The 15,307-nt window shown below is 42.5% G+C and overlaps 1 protein-coding gene across 3 annotated transcripts in view; it reads left to right on the top strand.

The window, feature by feature from the left end:
* The window catches only part of FRS2 (fibroblast growth factor receptor substrate 2), a 125,646-nt gene that overhangs the window by 73,396 nt on the left and 36,943 nt on the right, over positions 1-15,307 (top strand). The window lies entirely within an intron of this gene.

The following is a 15,307-nucleotide window of genomic DNA, read 5'->3' as shown; positions in this document are numbered from 1 at the left end:
TACCTGCTAAAAGTGATGGCAGGGTTGAGACTTGTTGAAAGTAGTTATTTATATGTTAGCACTTAAATATTTATATTCATTGGTGAGAAGAAAGGAAACTTTAAAATAATTTTTCAATTTATTTGTGAGGCAGAGAGGGAGAAGGAGAGAAAATGGAAAAGGGAGAGAAAACTCCTATCCATTGATTCACTCCAAATGCCTGCAACTGGCCGGGGCTGGATGAAGCTGAAACTCATTCAGGTTTCTCTCATTGGTAGCAAGGACCACTTACCTAAGTCATCACCCCTACTTCCCCAAAGACCAAAAGTTCTTGATTATATTGATTTCTACAGTTTCCATGTTTTGTTGAATACTCTCCTCTTTTTAAAATTTAATTCAGAAAATTAGACATCAGGTAACACAGTTTCTTTCTTCTTTTTTAGAAAGTCAGAGTTACATGGCCGGCGCCGCGGCTCACTAGGCTAATCCTCCGCCTTGCGGCGCCGGCACACCGGGTTCTAGTCCCGGTCGGGGCACCGATCCTGTCCCGGTTGCCCCCCTTCCAGGCCAGCTCTCTGCTGTGGCCAGGGAGTGCAGTGGAGGATGGCCCAAGTCCTTGGGCCCTGCACCCCATGGGAGACCAGGAGAAGCACCTGGCTCCTGCCATCGGATCAGCGCAGTGCGCCGGCCGCAGCACGCCCACCGCGGCGGCCATTGGAGGGTGAACCAACGGCAAAAGGAAGACCTTTCTCTCTCTCTCTCTCTCTCACTGTCCACTCTGCCTGTCCAAAAAAAAAAAAAAAAAAAAAAAAAAAAAAAAAAAAAAAAAAGTCAGAGTTACAGAGAGATTTTCCATATATTGGTTCACTCCCCAGATGGCCTTGACAGCCAGGGCTGGGCAAGGCTGAAGCCAGGAGCCATGAGGTTCTTCCGGGGCCCAAGCACTTGTGTCAGCTTCTATTGCTTTCCCAGGCACATTAATGGGGAGCGGGATCAGAAGTGGAGTAGCCAGGACTCGCACCAGTGCCTATATGGGATGCTAGTGTCACAGGCAGTGGCTTTATCTGCTACTCCACAGTGCTGGCCCCATCCTAGGATATTCTTAACTTGAAAGGTGCAGTAGGGTAATCCTCTGCCTGCAGTGCTGGCATCCCCTATGGGCACTGGTTCAAGTCCCGGCTGCTCCACTTCTGATCCAGCTCTCTGCTATGGCCTGGGAAAGCAGTAGAAAATGGCCCAAGTCCTTGGGCCCCTGCACCTGCATGGGGGACCCGGAAGAAGCTCCTGGCTCCTGGATTTGGATCCGCTCAGCTCCGGCTGTTGCAGCCAATTGAGGAGTGAACCAGTGGGTGGAAGACCTTTCTGTTTCTCTCTCTCTTTGTCTTTAACTCTCCTCTCAAATAAATAAAAAAAATCTTTTTTTAAAAAATGAAAGAAGTGTTTCATACCAGGAAGAATCTCCTCGCCTGAGAATTTACAAAGGCACACATATATAAACAAAAATAGAAGCAGTGAATAATGTAGGTATAGTAACTTAACCTTAAGATTTGCTGATGTGGCATTGGTTAAGTTAATATGGATTTGATTCTACTCTGTTATATAGAAAGATATTTCATAAATATTTCTAGTTTACAACGAAAGCTAAGAATTTAGGTATTTGTAGTTTTGAGCTGATTATTTTTATTAAAGGTTAAATGTCTAATTTTGATGAATAGGGGATTAGAATCCTTTTGTGGATATGTATGGAATAAACAGTTTGATCTCACATATTTCAGACTGTAGTAATCCTCTGCCCCCAAATTATTTGTCCATAGTGTGAAAACACAAGATTTGTCTGTACAAGAAAATACAAGCGCTGTGTCTTTATTCCCGAGAGGCTTAATTTGGCTCAGATCCACTGGTAGTGGTACACGCAGAGCTTAAGACTGGCTTTGAGTCATCCAGTGCTGTTACAGGTCTGGAGAGTGTGCAGATAGTCTCACTACTTGGTTTCAATACCTAGATCACATTTGAGCTTGTGGGTTGTATCTGTGGGTAGTGGAATAAAGGAATTTTTTATGCAGACTGAAGTTTGAACTTAGGAGGTTTAACGTGTTGGAGTATGAACTTTGAATTTTAGCAGTGATTTTTTTTTCTTCAAACATAGATTATGGTATTAAAAGGCCACAAGCCTTCTGAATCTTATTTCTTATTGTTTATTAAGGCCTTGTGTATTATAGTTCAATTTAACTTAAGTTGAACTTACCCCATAAAAATGCGGATAGCTTTATGGAAGAATGCCATTATTTTGGATACCTCTTTGTTTGGTGTTCTACTCTTAGACTTCCATATGAGCGCGCTTGATTTTATTTTTTCAGCTACTTGCTTTTAGATTATGAAAAAAAAAAATTTGCAAAACTCAGAATAGGTTGAAACTCCACACAAATTGCTGCCACAGAACAAAAGTGCTGATCAAGTTAAATCAACCTCTATAATGTGTATTGAAAGGAAAAACCTCTCTTCTCTCCCCCAATTTGAAGAACAAGCATTTTTCCTGCCAAGAAGGACTGACTTTAAATGGACCAGCTGTCCATATTAGGAGCCTGGGGTTGCTAAGGTGACCGTGGCTGTTTGGAGAAGAATGCAGCTGAGAGGGCAGTTCTTGATGTGTGAGCTGAGGGAAAGAATGTGGTGTGATTGTGCATCATTTCTGTTAATCACATGCTCACAAAGTGCTGTGTGGGCAGCATGTAGAAACTACAAATTTAGTGCTGGGAGCTTGTGTGTGGTTGAAATTATTCTGTTTTCATGTGAGCTAGAGGCTTGCAGTTTAGAAGGAAAATGTCTACCTTGTCTGTGTGTATCTGGGGTGAAAGGGGCATTCTTTGATGCTGGATGAAAAGAGAATTTATTTCACTTGATGGGCATGTATGTTCATTTTTAGAAGTGTTTTGTCTGAAGAGAAATCTCTTTCCAACTCATCCTTTTCAGGCCTTTTCAGCCATATGCAGTGTTAATAGTTCCTCCAAGTGAGTGAACGATGTGTTCCTTGTAATTGTTGACTTTTTTTGGCACCTTAATTTCAGAGTTATTTGGAAAGTCCTAAAAATACTTTTCTACTTGTTCCATTTCCATTCTTTGTTTCATTCTTACTGAATATAGTAAGTGTTATTGTATCTTATACATTAAATGTTCCCCAAAGCATCCAAAGAAAGATTCTGGCATTATGTTTGACAAGTAACTAGCCCATTTTGTAAAAGTAATAATTCAAGGAGAATGAGAAGGATCAAACTAATATCCCACTTACCTGAGACACCACATAGATTTTACCATAGGCATCTTTGCTAAGACTTAAAATGAGACCTAGATATAGGCATTGATAAGACAGTCATTGAACCATTTGTTGTTTTGGTGTTTGTTTTCTATCCTTGTTTCTAATCTTGTATTGTGTTCATCTTAAGTGAAGGCATAAATGTGTAATATATTTAACATGTGAAGTAGTTGAAATAGTGGCAGTCTTGTATTATACTGGCATCATATTTTTTCTTTTTAAGAATTTTATTTTTGTGGCCAGCATTGTGGCACAGTGGATTAAGCTGCCACATAGGATGTTCACATCCCATATGAATGCCAGTTTGAGTCCCAGCTGTTCCACTTCCAATCCAGCTCCCAGCTAATGCCCCTGGGAAGTAGTAGAAGATGACCTGAGTGCTTATATCGCTGCCACCCACATGGCAGACCAGAATGGAGTTAGCCATTTGGGAAATGAACCAGCTGATAGAAGATATATCTCCCACAACTCCCCCCAATAATTCTGCCTTTCAATGTATGTGTGTGTGTGTGTGTATTTATTTATTTGAATGGCAGAGACATATTTCCCATTTGCTGATTCACTCCGCAAATGCCAGCAACAGCTGAGGCTAGGCTAGACCAAAGCCAGGAGCCCAGAATTCAATCTGGTGTCCCATGTGGGTGGCAGGAACGCAGTTACTTGAGCCATCACCTGCCACCTCTTGGGGTGTGCATTAGCAGGAAGTTAGGATGAAGAAGGGGAGCTGGGACTTGAACACACGCACTCCAATGTGGGATGCAGATGTTCCAAGCAGTGTTTTAATTGTGGCAAACACTTGCCTCTTAATTGTCTACTTGCTTTGACATATTGCTTTTTAACTGATTTGCTGAAGAATAGAAGGAATTAAAGGGCATAATAATTTGATATGTGAGTTCAGTTGGTTGTCACTTCTTATGTAGAACTTGATAACTTTTGATGGCATTCCTTATAACCTGTTTTCCTCCCCCAGATATGACAAAGTATAATCAGTTTCCATGAGTGAGCTTCAAAGCAGTCCTTAATTTTATGTTAAATATAAGAGGGCGCTTCAAAAACACACCATTTTCAGTTTGTTGTGAAATTTTTGAAAGCCATGCATATTATGTGTCTTCAGAAAGTTCATGGTCAATGTTGTGTAGCTGGTAAAGCAGCCACCTACGATGCTGGCATCCCATATGGGCAACCGGGTTCAAGTCCTGGTTGCCTCACTTCTGATCCAGCTCCCTGCTAATGACCTGGTAAAAGCAGTGGACAATAGTCCAAATCCTTGGGCCCCTGCACCCACGTGGGAACCTAGAAGAATCTCCTGGCTCCTGGCTTCAGATTGGCCCAGCCCTGGCTGATGTGGCCATCTGGCGAGTGAACCAGTGGATGGAAGGCCTCCCTCCCTCCCTCCCTCCCTCTCTCTCTCTCTATTTAAATATTTATTTATTTGAAAGAGTTACACAGAGAGAGAAGGAGAGGCAGAGAGAGTGAGTGAGAGAGAGGTCTTCCATCCGCTGGCTCACTCCCCAGCTGGCTGCAACAGCTGGAGCTGAGCCGACCCGAAGCCAGGAGCCAGGAGCTTCTTCTGGGTCTCCCATGAGGGTGCAAGGGCCCTCAAACTGGCACCCACGTGGGATGCCGGCACTGCAAGGCACTGCCCTCCCTCCCTCCTTCTCTCTCCTTCTCTCTCTGCCTCTGCCTCTCTGTAACTCTGCCTTTCAAATAAATAAATATATTTTTATAAAAAAAAGAGTTGATGGAAAATGCATGTTATAAACAAACTCTGCATAGAGTCTTGTTTTTGTTACTGTTGCTGAGTTGTAGGAGTTCTTTATATATTCTGGATATCCACCCCTTTTTAGATGTATGATTTGCATAGATTTTTTCCATTCCATAGATTGCCTTTTAGCCTGTTGATAGTTTTCTTTAATGCACAGAAATTTTGAATTATTATATAGTCCATTTTACCTTTTTTTTTTTTTTGAAAGGCATAGTTACAGAGAGGCAGAGAGGAAAAGAGGAGAGAGAGAGAGAGAGAGAGAGAAATCTTCCACCCACTGGTTTACTTCCCAGATGGCCACAATGGCCAGAGCTGGACCAGTCCAAAGTCAATAGCCAGGAGCTTCTTCCAGATCTCCCACAAAGTACAGGGGCCCAAGGACTTGGGCCGTCTTCTGCTGCTTTCTCAGGCCATAGCAGAGAGCTGGGATTGGAAGTGGAGCAGCCAAGACTTGAACTGATGCCCACATGGGATGCCGGCACTGCAGGCGGCAGCTTTACCTGTTACACCACAGCACTAGCCCCTACTTGTTCTTTTATTGCCTGTGGTTTTGGTGTTAGGTTAAAAAAATCACTGCCACATCCATTTTCTTGAAGCTTTCTGTGTTATATTTTAAGAGTTTCATAGTTTTAGTTCTTATCTTTAGGTCTTTCATCCATTTTCGGTGAAGTTTTTGTTTGTAGTATGATATAGGTGTCCCACTTCAGTATTTTGTATGTGGAAATCTATTTGTTCTGGTGCCATTTGTTGAAGAGATTGCTCTTTCCTTACTGAATTGTCTTGGGACCCTTGTAGAAAATCAGTTAATTGGGCTGGCGCCGTGGCGTAGTGGGTAAAGCCACTGCCTGCAGTGCCAGCATCCCATATGGGCGCCAGTTTGAGTCCCAGCTGCTCCACTTCCGATCCAGCCCTCTGCTATGGCTTGGGAAAGCAGTAGAAGATTGCCCGAATCTTTGGGCCCCTGCACCCATGTGGGAGATCCGGAAGAAGCTCCTGGCACCTGGCTTTAGATTGGCGCAGCTCCAGCCATTGTGGCCATCTGGGGAATGAACCATGGATGGAAGACCTCTCTCTCTCTGTGTGTAACTATGACTTTCAAGTAAATAAAATAAATCTTTAAAAAAAAAAAAGAAAGAAAATCAATTCATCATGAAATTGTAGATTAATTTCTGGATTCTCACTTCTATTTCACACTTGATGATTTGCTGCTTGTAATAATGATAGGTTTGTAGTAGTTTTTTTTTTTTTTTTAAGGATTTATTTATTATTTGAAAGGCAGAGTTGCAGAGGCAGAGAGAGAGAGAAAGAGAGGTCTTCCATCCATTGGTTCACTCCCCAAATGGCCACAATGGCCAGAGCTGCGCAGATCCATAGCCAGAAGCCTGGAGCTTCTTCCGGGTCTCCCACACAGATGCAGGGGCCCAAGGACTTGGGCCATCTTTTGCTGCTTTCCCAGGCCACAGCAGAGAGCTAGATTGGAAGTGGAGCAGCCAGGACTCGAACCAGCGCCCATATGGTATGCAGGCACCAGCTTTACCCAGTATGCCAAGGGCTGGCCCCATGTAGTAAATTTTGAAGTATAAAATGGTGAGTTCTATTTCTTTTTTGAATTATTTTTAATAGTTTGTATTTAGAATTTTTTCCCAAAACCTAAAATTTTAATTTATTGAATCTCTACAGCATATCTAATTACGTTGCTTTTTCATTCTTATTACTGTTTGTCTGTTTTCTCAATTAGTTTTTCCAGAGGCTTATTGTTTTAATTACTCATTTCAACAGATGGACTGTTGGCTCTTCCAGTCATTTTAATTGTAAACGTTTTCATTCTTTTAATTTCTGCTATATGTTATTTATTTCTACTTTCTCAGAGTTGTTAGGGTTTTTTCCTGTTTTTTAAAACTACATTTCAATTATTGTTTTTTCTAAAAGACTTGTTTATTTGAAAGGCAAAGTTACGGAGAGAGAGAAAGAGGAAGAGACAGAGAGCAAGTAAAATCTTTCATCTGCTGGTTCACCCCCAGAGCCAAGCCAAAGCCAGGATCCAGGAGCTGCATCCAGGTCTCCCACTTGGGTGCAAGGGCCCAAGCACTTGGGCCATCCTCTGCTAAATTAGCAGGAGCTGGGTCAGAAGTAGAGTAGCTGGGTCACGAACCAGCACCCATATGGGATGCAAGCAGGGCAGGCAGTGGCTTAGCCTACTACACCCCAAGGCCAGCCCCTCGATTATTGGTTTTTAATTGCCTCTAAGTACCATCTTAGCTGCCTACGTTTTGACATATCATATTCTTGATTTTGTTCATTTTTTTCAAGATTTATTTATTTATTTGGAAGAGTTACACAGAGGAGAGGCAGAGAGAGAGAGAGAAAGAGAGAGAGAAGGAGAGGTCTTCCATCCGCCTGTTCACTCCCCAAATGGCCGTAACAGCCAGAGCTGCGCCAATCCAAAGCCAGGAGCCAGGAGCTTCTTTCAGGTCTCCCACGTGGGTGCAGGGGCCCAGGGACTTGGACCATCTTCTACTGCTTTCCCTGGCCATAGCAGAGAGCTGGTTCGAAAGTGGAGTAGCCGGGACTTGAACTGGCACCCATAGGGGATGCCAGTACTGCAGGCCGGCGACTTTACTTGCTACGCCACAGTGCCAGCCCCTCATTTTAAAAATAGTTCTTGGGCCGGCGCCGTGGCTCACTAGGCTAATCCTCTGCCTTGCGGCGCCGGCACACCGAGTTCTAGTCCCGGTCGGGGCGCCGGTTCTGTCCCGGCTGCCCCTCTTCCAGGCCAGCTCTCTGCTGTGGCCAGGGAGTGCAGTGGAGGATGGCCCAAGTGGTTGGGCCCTGCACCCGCATGGGAGACCAGGATAGGCACCTGGCTCCTGCCATCGGATCAGCGCGGTGCGCCGGCTGCAGCGCGGCAGCCGCGGCGGCCATTGGAGGGTGAACCAACGACAAAGGATGACCTTTTTCTCTGTCTCTCTCTCTCTCACTGTCCACTCTGCCTGTCAAAAAATTTTTAAATAAATTTAAAAAAAATAGAATGCCAAAAATAGTTCTTACTTTCCCTATAAATTATTTTAAAATGTTTACATAATTTCCAAGTATGTAACTTTTTAGAAAAGATTTATTTATTTGAAAGGCAAAGTTACAGAGGGGAGAGAGAGACAGACAGACAGACAGAGAGGTATCTTACATTGTTGGTTCACTCCCCAAAAAGTCTGCAACTGCCAGGCTTTGGCCAGGCTGAGCTCAGAAGCCAGGAACTTCATCTGGATCTCCCCCATGGGTGGAAGGTGCCCAGTATTCTGACCATGATCTGCAGCTTTCTAGGCACATTAGCCAGGAGCTGGATCAGAAACAGAGTGGCTGGGACTCAAACTGATGCTCTGATATGGGGTGCCAGTATCGCACGTGACAGCTTAACTTTCTGTGCCACAGCTCCAGTTAATAATCTGTCTTTTATTTGGATGCTTTAAAATCTTCCCCACTCTTTATAGTGTTCTGCAGTTGTATATGATAGTATTGAGGTGTTCTTACTCTCGTTTCATTGTTTTGTCTTATTTTTTCTGATCCTGCTTAGAGTTCTTTGGGCTTCCTGGATCTGAGGATAATGTTAATGACTGAATAATTCTGGAAAATTATTGACCACTAGCTCTTGAATAATGCCTCCTACTTTCTATAACTAATGAGACAATCTACTTTTTGTGTTTCTTACTCTTTTTCATCTTTTTCCTCCACAAATTCATTTAAGAGCTAGTTTGTAGTCACATTTTCAGAGGAGTTTTTTTCTTCTTTCCACCTCACCAAGGTCAAGCAGGCAAGTTTGCTTTCTGTCACCTTCTGCAAGGTAGGTGCACTGCTTCTTGGGCTATCCTTTGGATTTTCCAGTATGCAAGGGAGTACATAGCCAGTTCCCACAGCTTGCTGTTTTCTTTCTTTCTTTTTTTTTTTTTAGGATTGATTGATTTGAAAGGCAGAGTGATGGGGGGGGGGGGTCTTCATCTGCTGGCTCACTTCTCAAATAGCAGTAACAGCCAGATTTGGACCAGGCTGAAACCAGGAGCCAGGAACTCCATCCTAGTCTCCAACACGGGTGGTAGGGACCCAAGTACTTGGGCCATCTTCTGAGGCTTTCGTAGATGAACCAATAGGAAGCTGGAACAGAAGCAGAATAGTTGGGACTTGAATTGGCACTCATTTGAAATGCCAGTGTTGCAAGCTGTAGCTTAACCTGCTGCAGCACAGTGCCGCCACAGGTTGCAGTTTTCAAAGCAGTGTGTGAGATCATCTTAAAGTGAACAGCCTCATTCCATAGCTTTTTACATTGTGCCCAATGAGGACGAAGTTAAAAAATCACAGAATTCTAATCAACAGCTCTCCATTTAAAAAGAAAAAGGCCCTGGCCATAAATACGATGAATTCATGCCTTTTGGTATGTTTTAACTAAAATAAAATTTTCAAGGTATGTGTGTGTGTTAATTTCCTTTGTTAGGTGACGGGCTTCAGGTCCATTTTGATTTGGAACAGGACACATTCTAGCTGTTTCCTTAGTACTTGTGCTGATGGGAGCAGCAATGCCTCCTTCAGTGCAGGGAGCCCTTCGTCATGAATAGCAGTCAGGTAGAGGAAGAGATAATTATACCGGGTATTCTGAATAAGGGTAAAATAACACTTGTGCCGTTCATCTCACTTTTCATGCAGCTAATTGGTAGTAAGTCCAGGACAACATTCTAGGCTTTGATTATTAATTTATTGTTGGAGCAAATGTGTGAGGATGCACCAAACATGACGGTGTTGAATATGATATATGTAAAAAAAAAAACTTGGTCAAGATTCTTGAGCCTTTCCTTTGGGAAAGCAATGATACAGCGGCACGTTTGTCCTGCTGAAAGGCTTGCCCTTTCTTTGAGCACTGCAGCCTGTGTTTTTCTTTGGATCCAAGGAGCTAAGTCCTCTTAGAACACCTGCATTTCCTCACATAGCCTTGCAATCTTATCTTTTCTGTGAGAGAAAGCTCTGAAAGGGTTTCTCCTTTCCAAATCTGTTCATGATAGAATTTTTCTCTTCTTTAGGCCATAAATGTGGAGAACATTTTTTGTTTTTCTTATATTAAACCAACCCTTGGTTGCTTGTATAACACCAGCAGTCATGAGACATTTACCCCCTTTGTATGTTATTAGAATCAGTTCGCTAATAAAATTCTTGAGGCATCAATTGGCAATGAAAGAATCAATTTATAATTTTCTTTCTATGTGTTGTGTAGTCCTGTTTGTTTTTTTTCTTTTTCTTTTTTTTATTTTTTTATTTTTTTTATTTTTTGACAGGCAGAGTAGACAGTGAGAGAGAGAGAGACAGAGAGAAAGGTCTTCCTTTTGCCGTTGGTTCACCCTCCAATGGCCGCCGCGGTAGGTGTGCCGCGGCCGGCGCACCGCGCTGATCCGATGGCAGGAGCCAGGTGCTTCTCCTGGTCTCCCATGGGGTGCAGGGCCCAAGGACTTGGGCCATCCTCCACTGCACTCCCTGGCCACAGCAGAGAGCTGGCCTGGAAGAGGGGCAACCGGGACAGGATCGGTGCCCCGACCGGGACTAGAACCCGGTGTGCCGGCGCCACAAGGCGGAGGATTAGCCTAGTGAGCCACGGCGCCAGCCTGTGTAGTCCTTTTTGGGTTTAGTATCAAGGTTATGCCAGTTCCTTCAAAGAAGCTTTTATTCTCTGGAATACTTTGTGTAAAATTCTCTTTTTGGAATGTTTGACAGAATTCATCTGCAAAGCCACCTAGACCTAGAATATTTTGCAGGAAAATATTTTTGATAACTAATGGAAGGTTGTTATCACAAGATTATTTTTATTTTTATTTCTCTTGAAACAGATTTGGTAATGGACTTACACATAATCAAGTATGAAAAGTTCATTAATACAGTTTTAGATCCCACTTTGTGAATAACCTTCAAGAAACTGTTAGGTTTAGGTAGTATGAAAGAAAAATATCAAAAGTTATCTGAAATGATTATTAAAATCTGCTCACTTCTAATTATATTCTATGTGTGGCTGGATTTTTTTCATGTGCTTAGATACTTTAACCAGGGCTACATATTGAGGAATCACTTTTAAGAATGCAGCTGTTGGGACCGGCACTGTGGCACAGCAGGTTATGCCACCATCTGCAGTGCCGGCATCCCATATGGACGCCAGTTCAAGTCCTGGCTACTCTGCTTCCAATCCACCTCCCTGCCAGTGTGTCTGGGAAAGCAGCAAAAGATGACCCAAATATTTGGGTCCCTGCCATCCACGTGAGGTACCCAGAAGAAGCTTCTGGCTCCTGGCTTGGACCTGATCCAGTGGTAGCTATTGCAGCCATCTGGGAGTGAACCAACGGGTAGAAGATCTCTCTCTTTCTCTTTCTCTCTGTAATTCTGACTTTCACATAATTAAATAAATAGATCTTTAGAAAAAGATCCAGCTGTAAGGTAGATGTTAAGAGGATTTGCAGAAATATAAGATAATGTCACTTTTCTCATTAAGAGTTTTGAAAAATAGTTTCTTAAATAAATTGTTTTCTCATTTGAGAAAGCTCCCATCTGCTGACTTACTCATTCCACAGTTGACCACAATTGGCAGAGATAACAGAGAAGGAAATCTTCTGTCTGCTGGTTCAGTCATTATATGGCCACAACTGCTGGGGCTGGGCCAGGCTGAGCTAGGAGCCTAGAACCTCATTTGGGTGTCCCATGTGGGTAGCAGGAGCCTAAGTACTTGGGCCATCGTCCACTGGTTTTCCAGGTGCATCAGCAGGGAGCCAAATCAGAAGCAGAGCAGCCGGGACCAGAGCCAGCACTCCGATACAGGATGCCAGAATTGCAGGGTGGAGCTTAACCTGCTGTACCACAACACCGGCCCCATTTTCCACATTATTTTCAAAGTATCTGTAAAAAGTGATGTTAAATATCCCATCTAGAATTGCATTAATTTAAAAACTTCATAGACCTAGTCTAGTCTCTGTAAGTTTATCTTCATATTTTGTTACACAAATTCCCTACAAAATAACGTAAACTTTAGTTAAAAACAGAGGCCATCCTTAAAGCAATTACCCTGTTGCAAGAGCTCACCTAGAGCTCAGATCTTGGCCTCTAATACTATCCACCAAAGCAGGGACTCAGGTTCCTTGGAGAAATAGCTGATTCTAGGATTGAGGCAAGACATATAAGACACTGTGGCAAAAAATTGGCCTACGTGAAAGATCTCTGTGAGTGAGATCCCAGTGGAAAGAAGGGGCCATCAAAGAAAGAGGTACCTTTCTCTGAAGGAAGGAGAGAACTTCCGCTTTGATTATGCCCTGATTAAATAATGATGGAGTTTGTGGACTCGAAAGTCTTCCGTAGCCTTGGCAGCTCATGACAAGAGCCTTGGGTGATCACTGATGTCATAAATAAGAGTGTCAGTTGTTAACAACAACAGGAGTCACTGTGCACTTGCTCCCCATGTAGGACCTCTGTCCTTAATGAGTTGTACTATGAGAATTAATGGTAAAACTAGTCTTCAAACAGTCCTTTATACTTTGTCTTTAAACTTTGTCTGTGTGGGTGCAAACTGTTGAAATCTTTACTTAGTATAGAGTTGATCTTCTGTATATAAAGATAATTAAAAATTAATCTTAATGAAGAATGGGATAGGAGAGGGAGTAGGAAGTGGGGTGATCTGGGGGTGGGAGGACAGGTATAGGAGGAAGAACTGCTATACTCCAAAAGTTGTACTTTTCTAAATTTATATTTATTAAATAAAAGTTTTCTAAAAAAAAAAAAAATCAGCTTAGACCACCATGTAGGGGCAAAATGTGAGGACATAGGAACCAACTGAAAAAGTTTCCAGTGGGCGATTTGGAATCATTTAAGCAAGAAAATAAGTAATGCATAAAATGATACTGGATTAGGGACTGGCGCTGTGGCCTAGTGGGTAAAGCCACCGCCTGCAGTGCCAGCATCCCATGTTGGGATGTGAAGCAATGAATGGAAAATCTCTCTCTCTCTGCCTCTGCCTCTCTGTAACTCTGTCTTCCAAATAAGTAAGTAAATCCTTTTTAAAAACGATACTGGATTATAACCCAAAGTATAAAATATCCTTGGGGTCATACTGGTATAAATTATAAATAAATGATAGAATCAGTAAATGAATAAGAAATAACAAATCTGTGAGGAAGTACTCTGGCTAGTTTGTCAGTACTCCACCTTCATTGCAATGCAACTCCCCACTCCTTAAGCGTGAGCTATGCGTGACCTCCTTGCAAAGAGTACAGCACGGGAAGTAGTTAGGGGAAGAGTAGCATAAACAGTTAAGAAACCTGAGAAACACTGCCTCAGCCAGCTGCTATATCAACAATAATAAGTCATCTTGATAGTGTATTTCAGAGGATATGATAGGGTGAAAATGGCACTTTATCTGTTTGGTCTTCCCCAAACCCATCATCCAGTCAAATCAAGAGAAACATATCAAATGAATTCCAGTAAAGGGGCGTTTTATAGAACACATTACCAGTAGTTCTCAAAACTGTTAGGATCATTAAAATTAAGGAAAATGTGAGAAATTATTAGAGCCAAGAGGAACCTAAGGCATCTTGATGATTAGATGAAATGTGATACCTAGACTAGAAAACAGAACATTATGTAGACTAAGGAAATGTGAATAAGTAAGGACTTCAGTTAATTATAATGTACCTATATTATTTCATTACTTCAATACACCACCATACTAATGTAAGATATTAATAATAGGGGAAGCTGGATGTGAGATTTTTCTCTAAATCTATCCTGTTCTAAGAAATATTTCATTTCTTACTTAAATATATATTAAGTACATAAGTATACCTTATATTTTCAAAATACTAAGTCACTCAGGATTTTTTAAACTCAGAAATCATGTACTTTACAACTTTTTACCAGATTTTAAATCATCGCACACTTAAATATATGGGGATCTTCAGAAAATTCATGGAAAATAAGTATTATGAAAAAATTATGAATGGATGTCAACAATTTTTGTACCAAAACAAATTGATTTTTTAATTCCATTTTCCCCACATACTTGACTAGGGAAACAACACGTTAAAAAAAAAAAAAAAAGTAAAAGAGTAATTTGCAGCCAGCGCCGCGGCTCACTTGGCTGGCTAATCCTCCGCCTGCGGCGCCAGCACCCTGGGTTCTAATCCCGGTCGGGGCACCGGATTCTGTCCCGGTTGCTCCTCTTCCAGTCCAGCTCTCTGCTGTGGCCCAGGAGGGCAGTGGAGGATGGCCCAGGTGCTTGGGCCCTGCACCCGCATGGGAGACCAGGAAGAAGCACCTGGCTCCTAGCTTCAGATCAGTGCAGCGTGCTGGCCGTAGTGGCCATTTGGGGGGTGAACCAATGGAAGGAAGACCTTTGTCTCTGTCTATCTCTCTCACTGTCTAACTCTGCCTGTCAAAAAAAAAAAAAAAAAGAGTAATTTGCTTGAAGGTATTAGATAACTGCTTCTTTCAAATAGGCCCAACATTTATTATGGTGCATTTGAGGCCAACTGAAGGCCTGCACTCATCAACAGTAAAAGTTAGGTTTATTAAAATCTTAGGTCCATGTGGCCGGTGTTGTGGTATAGCAGTTGTACCACCGCCTGCAGCGCCAGCATCCTATGTGGGCCCTAGTTCCCAGCTGCTCCACTTCCAACCCAGCTTCCTGCTAATGCTCTTGGGAAAGCAGAGGAGGATGGCCCAAGTGCTTGGGTCTCTGCACCCACTTGGGAGACCTGAAACAATCTCCTAGCTTCTGGCTTCAGCTTGATCCAACTCTGGCATTGCTGCCATTTGGGGAGTGAACCAGCGGATAGAAGACCTCTTTCTCTGTGTATCTCCCTTCCTCTCTCTGAACATTACCTTTCAAATAAATAAAATAGACTTTTAAAAAACAAAACTCACATCCCTTAGTATCATCTCAGATGTTTTATCATGAGTCACCACAATTCTTATGAATATTGACTATGCCTTAGACTGTATAATATAGTACCTATTTTTGTTTGAAAGTATGTCTGTGTATTGACTCATAGAATGACAGATGCCCTAAACAAAACTCTGACCTCAGAATCAGCCCATGATTTGGATCTGGCTAAACAGCCCATGAGAGCATTTCAGGCATAGAAAGCCAAGACACTGTGGCAAGAAATTACCTATATGAAGGATCTATCTCTGTGAGTGAGATCCCAGTGGAAAGAACAGACCATCAAAGAAGGAGGTACTTTTCTCTG

This window comes from Lepus europaeus, chromosome 10, assembly GCF_033115175.1.
Source record: "Lepus europaeus isolate LE1 chromosome 10, mLepTim1.pri, whole genome shotgun sequence".
NCBI lineage: Eukaryota > Metazoa > Chordata > Mammalia > Lagomorpha > Leporidae > Lepus > Lepus europaeus.
Note: the sequence above shows the minus strand (reverse complement) of the source record. Positions and strands in the feature narration are given on the sequence as shown.